This window comes from Nicotiana tabacum, chromosome 6 (assembly GCF_000715075.1).
Source record: "Nicotiana tabacum cultivar K326 chromosome 6, ASM71507v2, whole genome shotgun sequence".
Classification (NCBI taxonomy): domain Eukaryota; kingdom Viridiplantae; phylum Streptophyta; class Magnoliopsida; order Solanales; family Solanaceae; genus Nicotiana; species Nicotiana tabacum.
In genome coordinates this window covers 133,402,348-133,415,345 of record NC_134085.1, presented here as the reverse complement: position 1 = coordinate 133,415,345, position 12,998 = coordinate 133,402,348, and the positions used below count along the sequence as shown (strand labels likewise).

At 35.9% G+C, this 12,998-nt stretch overlaps 1 pseudogene; it reads right to left on the bottom strand.

Annotated features, from left to right (window-relative positions):
* Positions 1 to 2,028: 2,028 nt before the first annotated feature.
* Positions 2,029 to 10,794, bottom strand: LOC107829161 (cytokinin hydroxylase-like; annotated as a pseudogene).
* Between the last annotated feature and the right edge of the window lie 2,204 nt (positions 10,795 to 12,998).

Below are 12,998 nucleotides of genomic sequence, written 5' to 3'. Positions count from 1 at the left end.
TATCTGCATTCTTGACACTTCTGCGGATCCTATATATTTGAATAGTGCGGCAGGAACGTCTAGGAGTGTATGGCTGGAACTGGCTAACAGAAGTGGAAGATGATGTGAGGATTTGAACCGTTAACTTGGCATATTTTATTGAATTGATTTTGCAAGTTCCTGTCGGTTTATGGTTCTCGTACATTCAACAACATTCTGAATACGGGTATGTAATCGGATTTCTAGCTTGAGATTTCTCATGCCATTTATTTGGTCTAAAGATAGGCCTTAGATGCTAGTGCTACTCATGTTTTGGGAGCCATATGGTGCTGCTCGTTCAGTTGAAGTCTCCCTACCTGACCTTGTATCGCTTTTCTATTTGATTGTGAGGGAATTCATCATTAGGATTGGCAGAACAAAGGGGTCTTAATTTCGGGCAAGACTGAAAGCGAAACTTGTAAATCCTCGTTAACTCAAGGCTGGTAAGTTCGTTGTTTCTGCTGGAGTTCGCCTTGTCTCGTGTTCATTGCGCAAGTTTCATGTAAATCATTTGATTGCAGCTTAATATTCGTTTGTTGTGGCAATATGATATCACTTGCAATGAGTAGGCAATCACTTTAGAGGCGAGTTCGACATTATAAAAAGAGGTTTACAATTAATAAGACATTCCTCCTCAATCTCCCGTATGAAAAAAAACCAAGAGGAGAAGGCAGAGGACAAAAGTAAAATTCAGACTGAGGTGGCTGCCTCTCAGACCGTAAGGAGGTGTACAAATGACGAAAGGTTGATTGCCTTTTGTTGTAAATTTGAGTATGAAATTATTCTGAAAATCTAAAGGGGTTGGAGTATAAGAGACAATCCTTGTGTTGGCCCAAGAGAAAGCATGATAGGGGCAGTATCTATAGTTAGGTGAAATGGAAAAGGAGAACTTTGTCAAGAAAAGACAAGACAATTTTGTACTCCATCATTGTCAAATTCCTACCAATGCGCATCCTCCCTCCAAATCCAAGGGGTAAATATCCCATTTTGTGTTTACATCCGCCATTTATCATGTCATCCTTAAACCTTTCTGGTTTGAATTCATTCACATCTTCGCCCCAAAGTTGCTTGTCGTGATGCACGGATATCAAATCATTCCACATGTTTGTTCCAGTAGGAATGACTAGATCGTCCACTTGAATGTTTTCTCTAGCTGGCGTTTGTACATTTGGCGCTGGTGACTTGCAAAATAGATAGGAAATCAAGTAAATTTAACTTGCAAGTCCTGATCTTGAACTTAGGTGCGTACGTTAATTAATAAATACAAGGAAATAATAATAAAGCTTTTATAAATCAAAGATACAATGTAAGTACAAATTAGGACTCGTACATAGTTAAAATAGGAAAATGTTTAGTAGCATATATTTTAGTCGATTTCAAACTCTTAAATATATGTAATAATTAAATTACTATTTTGCCTAGTGTGAAATCTATTTTTGAAGGGTAAAAAAGGCGAACGACATTTCGCTAACGGCCTTCGTGCTTTTAATATAATATAGATAAATACTTTCAGGAATAAAACCCTAACTCTTAGTTCTTGCTTTGTGTAGAAAGGAAAAATCAGAAGACGGTGATCTCTACGAAAAAAGAAAATGAACTGCCTTTGGCGGCAACAGAAATTCGTTGCTAATTAAAACAGATTAGCCAGAGTGCTAGACTTCAATCCGTCGATCTTTTCTTTCTCTATATAAATTTAAACGAAAAACATTCAATGCTAATGAAAAAATTGCAATCTAATTTGGTTGATTTTGTCATCAAGAAAAACTATGCAGCGTGCCAAATGTTTCGTTGTTATTCCGTCGCCATAACAAATCTATAATTTTGAAACAAATTATTATTTGAAACTTTTTGACTAAAATCCGTCATGATGTGATTTGTTCTATTGCTTTTCCGCATCGAGAAATCCACGTTACCGTTTGGTTATATTTAAAAAAAAATTATTGCTAGCAATTAAAAAAAAGTGTCGGTAACATCTCAAAATATCTAATTCCGGAAAAAAAAAATGAGAAGAGTGAATACATTACTTTTCAATAAATCTCACTATTTGTGAAATGATCAGTACACGAGTTTGACACATACAAAAGAGAAGTGTAGTTCACAAGACATCCCTCCTTACAATTTCTCACCGAGATGAAATAGGAGACGACAAATTAACATAAAACTGAGAGTTATTTAAAAAAGAACAATTATTCTAGAATTCTAAAGAGGTTGGAATATAAGAGGCAATCCTTGTGTGGGCCTAAGAGAAAGCATGATAGAAGGGCAGTGTCTATAGTTAGGTGAAATGGAAAAGGAGAAGTTTGTCAATATTAAAGACAAGACAACTTTGTACTCCATCATTGTCAAATTCCTACCAATGCACATCCTTCCTCCAAAACCAAAAGGCAAATATCCCATTTTGTGTTTACATCCGCCATATATCATGTCATCCTTAAACCTTTCTGGTTTGAATTCATTCACGTCTTCTCCCCAAAGTTGCTTGTCGTGATGCATGGACACCACATCAATCCATATATTTGTTCCTTTGGGGATGACTAGGTTGTCTACTTGAATGTCCTCTCTGGCTTGCCTTTGTACATTTGGTGCCGGTGAGTATAGTCTTAGTACTTCATTCATCACCCATCCCATCTGCATATTCACATTTCAAAATTTTTAGTTCTAGTGCCAAATCAAATATATATATATATAATATATATGCATTAGAAAAAATGAATATCCTGAACAATATTCTCTCTTTCTCTTCTTATTTATTTGTCCTTTTTTTTTTTTGGGTTAGAACGGTGAAGATAAGACAATAAGATTGAGGCGAGTAGGCTTGACTATTATATTGACGATTGTGCCGAGGCCGGCGACTCATTCTTTTAACAAATTGTACCAATGTTGGTACATGTGCTACATGTGGTCTCTTATTATTATTATTTTTTTTTTTTGGGTTAGAAGGGTGAAGATAAGACAATAAGATGGAAGGCGAGTAGGCTTGACTGTTGACGGTTGGGCCGTGGCCGGCGACTCTTTTGCTTAACAAGTTGGACCGATGTTGGTATATATACCATGTGCATGTGATCATCTTATTTTCAATCCTGATGGTCAAAACCATCTATTAGGCTGTGTAAAGCTTATATTAGAATTATGACGTGGCCATGTATTATACTTAGAATTTTACCAACTTTTACCCTTTCTTAATATTTTCGTTGTATAAAGAGAACTTAAATGAGAAGATCAATATAACGTTAAGTATGTAGACCAATGATAATTAGTTATAGTATATGATAGCGATGGTTCATATGACAAACAGAAACTAGAGAATAATTAATTAGCTTACCTTTCTTAGACAAACAAGTCTTGTGGGATCAATTTCAGCATCACCCATCACTTGTTTGATTTCCTCTCTGAGCTGAGTTTGCCATTATGGGTGAACTGCGAGCAGCAACAAAGTCCACGTGAGTGCCAGCGCAGTGGTCTCATGTCCTCCAAAGAAGAACGTTTTACACTCATCCACCAGTTCCCTCGTACTCAATGTCTTCCCGTTCCCTGCCACCAAAAGACTAAGAAGATCGTGCTCTGCTTGTACGATCATCTTTGTTCATCTTTTTACGATTTTCAATGATCGACATGAGCAGAGAATCGATCTCCTTCCCTAGATTATGAGCTTTTAGAGTATCTTTCGGAGTCCGGAACCAAAATGTGGTTCTTTTGGACAAGTGTCACCTTAATAAGTGTAAAAATAAAGATGATATTTTTATATATAGCGCCCAAATAGTGGGTGTTATACATTAACGTTAACTGTGCCGTTAATGTATAGCGCCTAGTATTTGGGCGCTATATATAAAAAGCTGACACTAACAGGTATAGCGCCCAAAAACCCGGTGCTATACATATTTCTTAAAAATCGAGCCGTCTTCCTCAAAACGACGATTCTGCTTCTTCTTCCTCAATATTTTACATATTCTTCTTCTTGGTCCCACACTCCTATAGCCGCTGCCCCACCATTTAATTTTTTTTTGGGTCCCCCGTCACATAAAAGATGAAGAACGTAGGTCCCACATTCGAGTTGAGCTTCGTATTATTGTTGATTCACACTTCCGGAGTCAAATATTTGCTTTCCGAAAATTCTAAATCGAGGTATTTCGTTTTATTTTAAGTTGAAACTTTTATAATAATGTATATTATTTGATTTGTATGTGTTCTATTTCGGTTTGTGTTTTTTTTCGAAACTAGTATGTTCAATTTATCCGGATTTAATATTAGTGTTTTATAAAAAATATAAATTTGTAAAATAAATTTGTTTGTTTTAGCTTAGAATTCTTTTTGTTAAAGTATCTTATATTGGTAGTTGAAAATGCAAACTTTGTACAATTAAGTTAATAATTGTATCAACACACATAATTATTAATGTTAATTTGGTGTCACTGGGCCTCAAAATGTGTGTGTGTGTGTGTGTGTGTATATATATATATATATATATATATATATATATATATATATATATATATATATATATATATATATATATATATATATATATATATATATAATTTGTACAATTAAGTTATTAAAAAATATGAATTTAAATTATAAAATAAACACATAATTATTAATGATAGTTTGGTGCCACTGGGCCTCAAAATATCGAGTCCGGAACCCATAGGTATATATATATAATTTGTACAATTAAGTTATTAAAAAATATGAATTTAAATTATAAAACAAACACATAATTATTAATGATAGTTTGGTGCCATTGGGAACCTTGTAAAACTGGTTCATACAGTGCCAGTAGCGGCGTCCAACTTCACCACCGTCCCAACAATTTTGCATCAAGCATGCTTTTCCACACTTGCACTTTGGTGGACGAAGAGGTTGAGCCATTTGTGAAATATTTGCTTTTAGTAAAAAAACCTTACTTTTAATGAAATATTTGCTTTTAGTAAATTTTGAGCACACAAAATAACTACAATGATCCCGTTATTTATAGGCGAGACAACACACACATAACGTAGTGTTCAACCGCGCTAAATACATAACGTACTATCTAATGGCGCTATATTTTGCGTGTTAAATATCATGATGTTGACAAGACAACTTTATGTCAGTTGGTCAGCTTTTTCAGTTCGACAAGACAACACACACATAACGTAGTGTTCAACCACGCTAAATACATAATGTACTATCTAATGGCGCTATATTTTGCGTGTTAAATATCATGATATTGACAAGACAACTTTATGTCAGCTGGTCAGCTTTTTCAGTTCGACAAGACAACACACACAAAACTGTATATTTAACCGCACTAAATATACAGATAATTTTATTAAATTATTATTTATATAGGTAAAATGGAAAAGTACAAATCATAATTAACAAGCATAATTTTATTTCATAAATCTTGCAACATAGACATAACAACTAATTATTACTACATCAACTCATGGGTAGTTAGGTACACTAGAAGAACACCCACCACGAGCTTGATTAGTTTTGCCACCCAAACCAGTTGAAGGACATTTACGACGGTCGTGTCCTGTTTGCGAGCATATACCACATTTTCACGCATAAACGATATCACTAACATCCATTTGGTTTCGTATACGCGTTCTCTTCTGCACCTGTATTTTACGCAAATAGGACTTGTTACACACCATTTTAAATAGTTCCGGAGGCAAATAATGCTCAGCACCCACTGGCTGCAACTAACCACTATATGTGTTTAGGTACTTGGAAACACTATATTGTTGATCAACATAGTTGGTCTCCGCATAACCAACACGTTGAAAACACTTGATGGCATGTGAGCAAGGCATGTGGTAGATGGACCATTTCCCACAGGAGCATAACCTTGCTGATTCATTTATAGTATGTAAATTATTACCCCGATTATTATGGATAGCGATGCGAACTTCAAAAACACCTCTTTCGTTATCATACTGCAAAAATGAATGCCAATGTGCTTGCAATCTGTATTTCTCAAATCTCTGCATCGGCACTGGCATAAATTCAACACCCCTTTCCATCAATTCCGTTGCAACTGCAGACCGTTCAACAAACCTCTCCGCCATCTGCTTGAACGACATTCGCACCATGGCTGTGACGGGCAATCCTCTTGCCGACTTCAATAACCCATTGAAGGACTCTGACACGTTTGTAGTAAGAATTCCCCATCGTCTGCCACCATCCACATGCAAAGTCTACTTTTTCGGGTGATGTCACATTAACCAACAATAGGCTGCCTCTTCTTCTTGCCTGATAGAATCCATATGCCTCCGGAATTTATGCTGTTGGTGGTTTGTTGCTGCCATCCACATCAAATCATGTAGATCCTTGTTGGGATGTGCCTTCTGAAAATTGGCCTTAAATTGCCTCACGCAGTAACGATGGTATGCATAAGGTTCTTGCCATGCAAGCAAGTTCTCCACAGAACTTAATATACCACTGTGTCGATCAAATATTAGACAAATACCTGAACGCTGTTTGACAACGTGCTCTTTCAGGTGGTTCAAAAACAGCGTCCACGTCTTTGTGCTTTCATTGGCACAAATAGCAAAAGCTAGAGGAAATATCTGTCCATTAGCATCCACTGCCACAGCTATCAATAGCTTGATATCGTACTTTCCATAGTCATGAGTTCCGTCTATGGATATTACGGGCCGACAACGCGAAAAACCATCAATTGCTGGCTTAAACGCCCAGAACACGTAATTGAATATGTATTCTGGTGTTCCCGGACTCCGCTCAAGCTTCCATTCAACAACTTTCCCGGTGTTAAAGCGCTGCAGTGCAGCCATGTACTTTGGCAGAGATGCAAATGACTTATCCCAATTACCGTAGACAATTTCAAACGCTTGTTTGTGCCCGAGAAATGCCTTTCTTTTCGTAATGGTATGGCCATATTCTTGGTGGACTGATGTATGCACTCTTTGATTTTATACCTTATGGACGCTTCAAGGTGCGGAATAAGTACAAGAGAAATCAAGTCAATATCCAAGTTGAAGTGATTCCCGTTGAATGTGTCCATTTCGCATGTGTGGGTGGGAATGTATTTACCCACTTTCCACATACCTATCTTCTTCTTGGTCGCACGCAACATCCAATTACATGGCCAAAACCACCTGCGGCAAACAGCCTTGTATACTATGTTACTTGACTCCCATACCTGCATCTCACAATACTCTTTTACGTTGTGCATTTTACAAGCCCTGCTTACGCGTGCTTTATCAGGAAAAAGCATCCCCTTTGTAAGCACCGTTGGTCTAGACTCATCCCACATTGCTGTCCGAATTTTATCAAAATCCCTTGTGAAAGCTTCCATATCCGGCACGGTTGGCAAGTTATCAATGTAAGGAATCTCCCTTGAATGAAACGACACTTCGGAGTCGTACACTCTTCGTCTAGGGGGGGTCTTTCTTCAAATCAGGTCCTTCCTCCTCATCCTGCACATCACCATCCTCACGAGGAAAGGGTGTCTCGTCTCCGGATTCATCAACATTGTTATCGTTATCACTGTTCTGTTCCTCACTTTGTGCATCTGCCAGATCCGATGTAATACGTCGTTTTCGGGCAATTGAGTGAGTACGTGTGGTTCAACTTGCTCATTTTCACTGCACAACCAACAAAAATATAAGCTACTGAATTAATAAATGCTTTCCATATGGCTATATCACTTCACTTACAAGTCGTAATGTGATGAAATTCCATGATGGACGTTTTCAATTAGGTGATGACTACCAGATGGGCCGCTTGTAAAATTCATATTCGGCCGGTACCCCCTATTAAATATATGAGCGTTAATATAAATTCAATACACCAAAAATATACATAATTAACACAAATGAAAATTGAAGTTTACCACTCGTCTTGTGAATTATGGAAAGCAGGGTATAAATTATTTTCTCGCTGCTCATTCGCCGACGGTGATAAGTTTAAATCAAGAAAAACTCTTTCATCCGGAACCTGTCCGGCAAAAACTAGTCCAGAATAACCACCCGATGACTGGGGTTATCTCTACTACGCACAACCTCATTTTTGGAACGTCTTCGACCTTCACGTACATCTCCAACATTGTGATTACAAGAAATTCCCGGCATTCATCTGGAATCCTCAGAAAATCACTCAAAGTTTCATCATCGTCGATGTTAAACTCCGAGTAAAAAACAACCCCTTGCGGAGTGACGGAATACAAATATCTTCCGGTTACTTTAAGTATCACTGAACGTTTCCTCACACTCATTTTTTTGCATAACAACGATATCAATTTATCGTACTCCATTGTGAGTGGCAATTTAATATGACACTGAGCAGGTAAACTGTAGCCCACAGAGTTATTCTCCATCACGACCTCACCCCCAATATAATGAAACTCTTATTCTACGCTCTTCAGACATAATGAAAAAATGCTGGAGAATTTAACAATAATAAACGTTTCAACAAGAGTATGGAAATGGCTAGTCGGGAAATTTCTACGCTATACACCTTTTGAATGAATTTCTATACAATCCTAACCTCTTTATATAGGAAATGGCTAGCCGTGATTTTTTTTTATATATCGCTCAAAAAGTGGGCACTATACACTTTTGAATTATTGAAGTCAGGAATTATTGGTGGGGCCACGAAAAAGGTATATAGCGCCCAAATACTGGACGCTATACATAAAGTTTTATTTATAGCGCCGAGTTTTTGGGCGCTATACCTGTTAGTGTCAGCTCTTTATATATAGCACCCAAATACTGGGCGCTATAAATTAACGACACAGTTAACGTTAATGTATAGCGCCCAGTATTTGGGCGCTATATATAAAATGTCATCTTTTTTTTTTACACCTATTAAGGTACTACTTGTCCAAAAGAACCACATTTTGGTTCCGGACTCGTATCTTTCGGGCACATAATTAATGAGGTTACCGTATGGTACCCCGACATAACGAGTAGACTTGAAAAGTGTGAATTGCATGGTTCTCAATTTGTTAAATACTTTTTCTGCATGTTCGTAGCTGATGCCGAAGCTTGTCTTTGCTATGATTTCTCCCGCCGTGTTAATTATTTCCTTCTCGACATCGATTTCTGTGTTCCCGGAGTTGATGAGAGCAGCCCAACGGTGTAGCATGTTTTTTGCGGACTCCGCCATTAAGCTTGCCATGCCCTGGAACCAAGTGTAATTAGAACAACATGTTACTGTTAATGATAACTCTAATTTGGTAACTTAAAGAATAAAATATATGATAGGTAAAAATATACTGATCAATGGTTTGCTAAAACGTTGTAGGGACACAACAATCTAACTTTCACTATTTCCCGAATTGTGGATAAGTCCCATCACATGCATTCACCAATTTGAGTTTTAAAATCATTTTACTTTATGTGGTGCGACATATGAAAACTGATTTCTAGTACCATATGAAATGTGCTTGAAGAAAGATATATACCTTGACGTTAGCTTGGGTAAAAGCGGGAGTGATAAGATGCCTGTGTCTCACCCATTCATCTCCTTCCACCATCACGGGCGGACCTAGGTTGGTAGTTGAGGGTCACGTGACCCCGTTAGCTTCGGTAAAAATTTTATATATACATATTATATATATGTGTACTTATAAACGAGACCCTTTAAATATTTTAATGGTGCCTCCAAACACAAAGTGGTGGATGGAAGAAGTGGTTGCTTTGAGCACTTAAATTCTCTCCTATACTGCGGTGATGCGGGTTTGAAACCACCCAAAGCTTTCCTCGGTCTTTTCTCCTTTTTTTTTTAATTTTAGTTCTTTGAATACAATGTAATTTTTATTTAATAGAAAATTATTTTATTTTTACTTTAATCTTTTTTTTAATATTCAATTATAATTTAGTACTAATACAAAATAATCAACTTAATTAATTTTATTCTTTTTTGTAAATTCCTTCCTCAGAATTGAAAGCCTCAAATTGCAACTTATCGCTCCACAAATAGAAAAATACAAATCTTCTGCCACAATCTTCTTTAACAATCACTTTGAATTGGCAATGAAAACTAAGAGTTTGAGACTCTTCTTCAATTCTTTTAGTAATAACATACTCTTAATCTTAATTTCTTTAGTAAGTCTTTTATAATTTTACGTTTGAACACCTTATTGCAAAGAATTCTCTTTCTCTCTCCCCGTTTAGTGTTTTCTTTTTCTTTAGAACTTCTTTTTGTTAATACTTGGATGATAAGTCATCATAATCATTAAGTTTCAAAGAATTGCACGCCAAATTTTATCGCTGGCGATTAGCATATAGAGTGGTGCCCTGTCATGCTCGAATCCTGGGTCCACCTCTGTCCACCATAATCAACCCTTTCCCAAACATTGCCTCTGTCCCTTTTAAATACTGTTGGCTTCCCCCAACTTTTGCCCATTACTCCCGCAGACATCTTCTTTATGAATTCAGGGTCTGCTATGTAAACAAATGGTTCTGTTCCCAGCCAGTATGTAAATACTTTTCCTGCATATATATAAGGAATTAATGCTTCAACGAACAAGAAAATAGTATATACCTATTGTACGTACTCTTAAGCGAATATAAATAAGCTGCTGAATATACCATGCAATTTCTGCCACCTAGCGAAGTATGGAAATGCCAATGAATGGATATCACGGCTAATGCTTAAGGCATAAAGAGAAGCTGACGAAGTAGCAGAAGAAGCTGTGTTCATCGGCTCCTTCTTCATTTCATTAATATTTCCAAGAGGGAAACTTGGTGCTGGTCCCTCAAATCCATTTGCCTTAAGCTTCTGATGTTTCAGTTTGGGCAGAATCCACCAAGAATATAACATTTTACATAATGCAAAGAAAATAAGAATGACAATCAGGGGCGGCCCGATGAATTTTGTGGCCTAAAGTCAAACTTTACGAGGGACCTTAATTGGTTAATTTTTTTAAATTGATTGATGTCTATTTTTTAGCATTTTAGATACATAATTATTTAATTTTCTTAGTATTTCTCAATTGACAATATAGGGAATCCACCTAACATTTCTTGTGACAATGTTGTTCTTAGATAAGATTTTATCAATTTTAAGTTTGAAAATTTTTTCCGCTGAAGCAACGGTAACTTGAATTATGAACATTATTCCATAAGTAATTTACGCATTTGGAAAAGAATTAATTCTTTTTATTTGATTAAGTGTATCAATTAAACTATTATCTTTTAATTGTACTATTTTTCTTAATATTTTTAATTCAGAAAATAAATCTAAACCATCAATATCAAATTGATTATTATGCTTTAAGGAACATTCAAGATTAAAACAATATTTTTTCAAATTTCCAACATCTAGTGATCTTAGTTTTTACTGCCAAATAGAAAACCAAAAATAATTTCATATGCTTCGAATTGTTCAAATTTATTTTGACGTGAAAAAATAGCCTTGTCTATTATGTATAAAAGTAATCAACTCTAAAGGACTCTTCAAAAGATTTTGGAATTTCATTATCAACATTCGCATCAAATTGTTACTTCCTGTATATCATATATTTCTTATAAAATTCGGGTTCGATATCCATTTCAAGTGCAATTTCCTTGGTAGAAATTATAGCAGTTGCAAATCCTTCTTCTCTATATTTATAAGAAATAATTTTTTTTTACTTTACAGAACTCTTTTTTAAACTTATAAATACTCTATTAGATGTGACAAAAAATGGGTCTCTACAAATATGAGGTCTAAAGCGGTTGCTTTACTTGCTTTACGGAAGGGCCGCCTACAACCATGCCTAGCAGGATATCAACTTGAGAAAACTGTTTAAACTCCATTCACTCGTTCGATCACTTTCTCTCAGTATATAGGAAGGAGATTTGTTCAAGTATATATATATATATATATATATATATATATATATATATGGTGGGTTATAGTTTCCTAAAATAATGGAAAATAGTGTTGGACTAAGGAGAGAAAGGATGGGTATTTATAGAAGGAGAAGTTTGATGAGCCCCAAAGTCAAAGGCTGGCAATTGACCATGACATCGACAACTTAATTAACTATCCAGTTTACACGTGTATTTAACATATTTCTTTCTGGTTTTACGGATAAAAATACTAGTCCTTGATATTAATTTTTTTATTGCATCATTGCATTCATGTTATTATGTGATATTATTTGTTCTCTTGATTTGTCAAACTTGAAGTTGGTCGTCAAATTCTCCAGACAAAATATTGCGGCTCAAAGCTGAGTACACATCCTTTATTGAACAATGCCGGTCCATATTACGAGGCATTTATATAGGACGCTTATTTGTATTCCCGTTCACTTTTACTTAGCCTTCATTTTTGTTTGTTGCTTTACCCGTATAAGAGAAGACAAATTGTTTTTATTTATACCTGCAGTATTTATTATTTATTTTAAATTATTTTTTCAAATTCAATAAAATATACATCAATTAATATACAAATCATAGTAAATTATATACTTTATTAATTATTTCTTAAGGAGCGTGAAAAGTCAAAATATGCAAAGTAAAAGTGAACGGAGAGAGTATCATCGATTGACTCTGAAATCTTCAGCTACAAAGAACAAGTGACTTTTACGTCGCAAGCTTTTTACTCCGCTGCTGTATTAGTACCATTAATTGGGAAATGGTATGCTTTTATGATTGTATTTTCTATTAGTTAGAAGAGCTTAAGTTGTGTACGCTAACAATGTCTAGTGAACAATGTGTCCCCGATTTTATAGGTTCGTGGAGTCGCATCGAGAACAAGTTTAATATGGACCGAGCTCGAGTTCGAAGGCAGAATACGAGACTCGAAGATCTAAGTGCTCGAGGAACATAGGAGCAGAGTATGGCCAACCTCGAGATAATACCGTTATGGTTTTGTAACAGAAAGAGCGAGATTCCCGCGATCGTCCTCAAGATCATGGCGTAAATTCCGGAATAGATTTGTATGAATTAGTACGGATTTGTACAAGGCAGTTAGACAACTGTCCCAATAAGATTCTTTATTGTAAATAGAAACGTACCTTATTTAGGTTTTCCTTACTA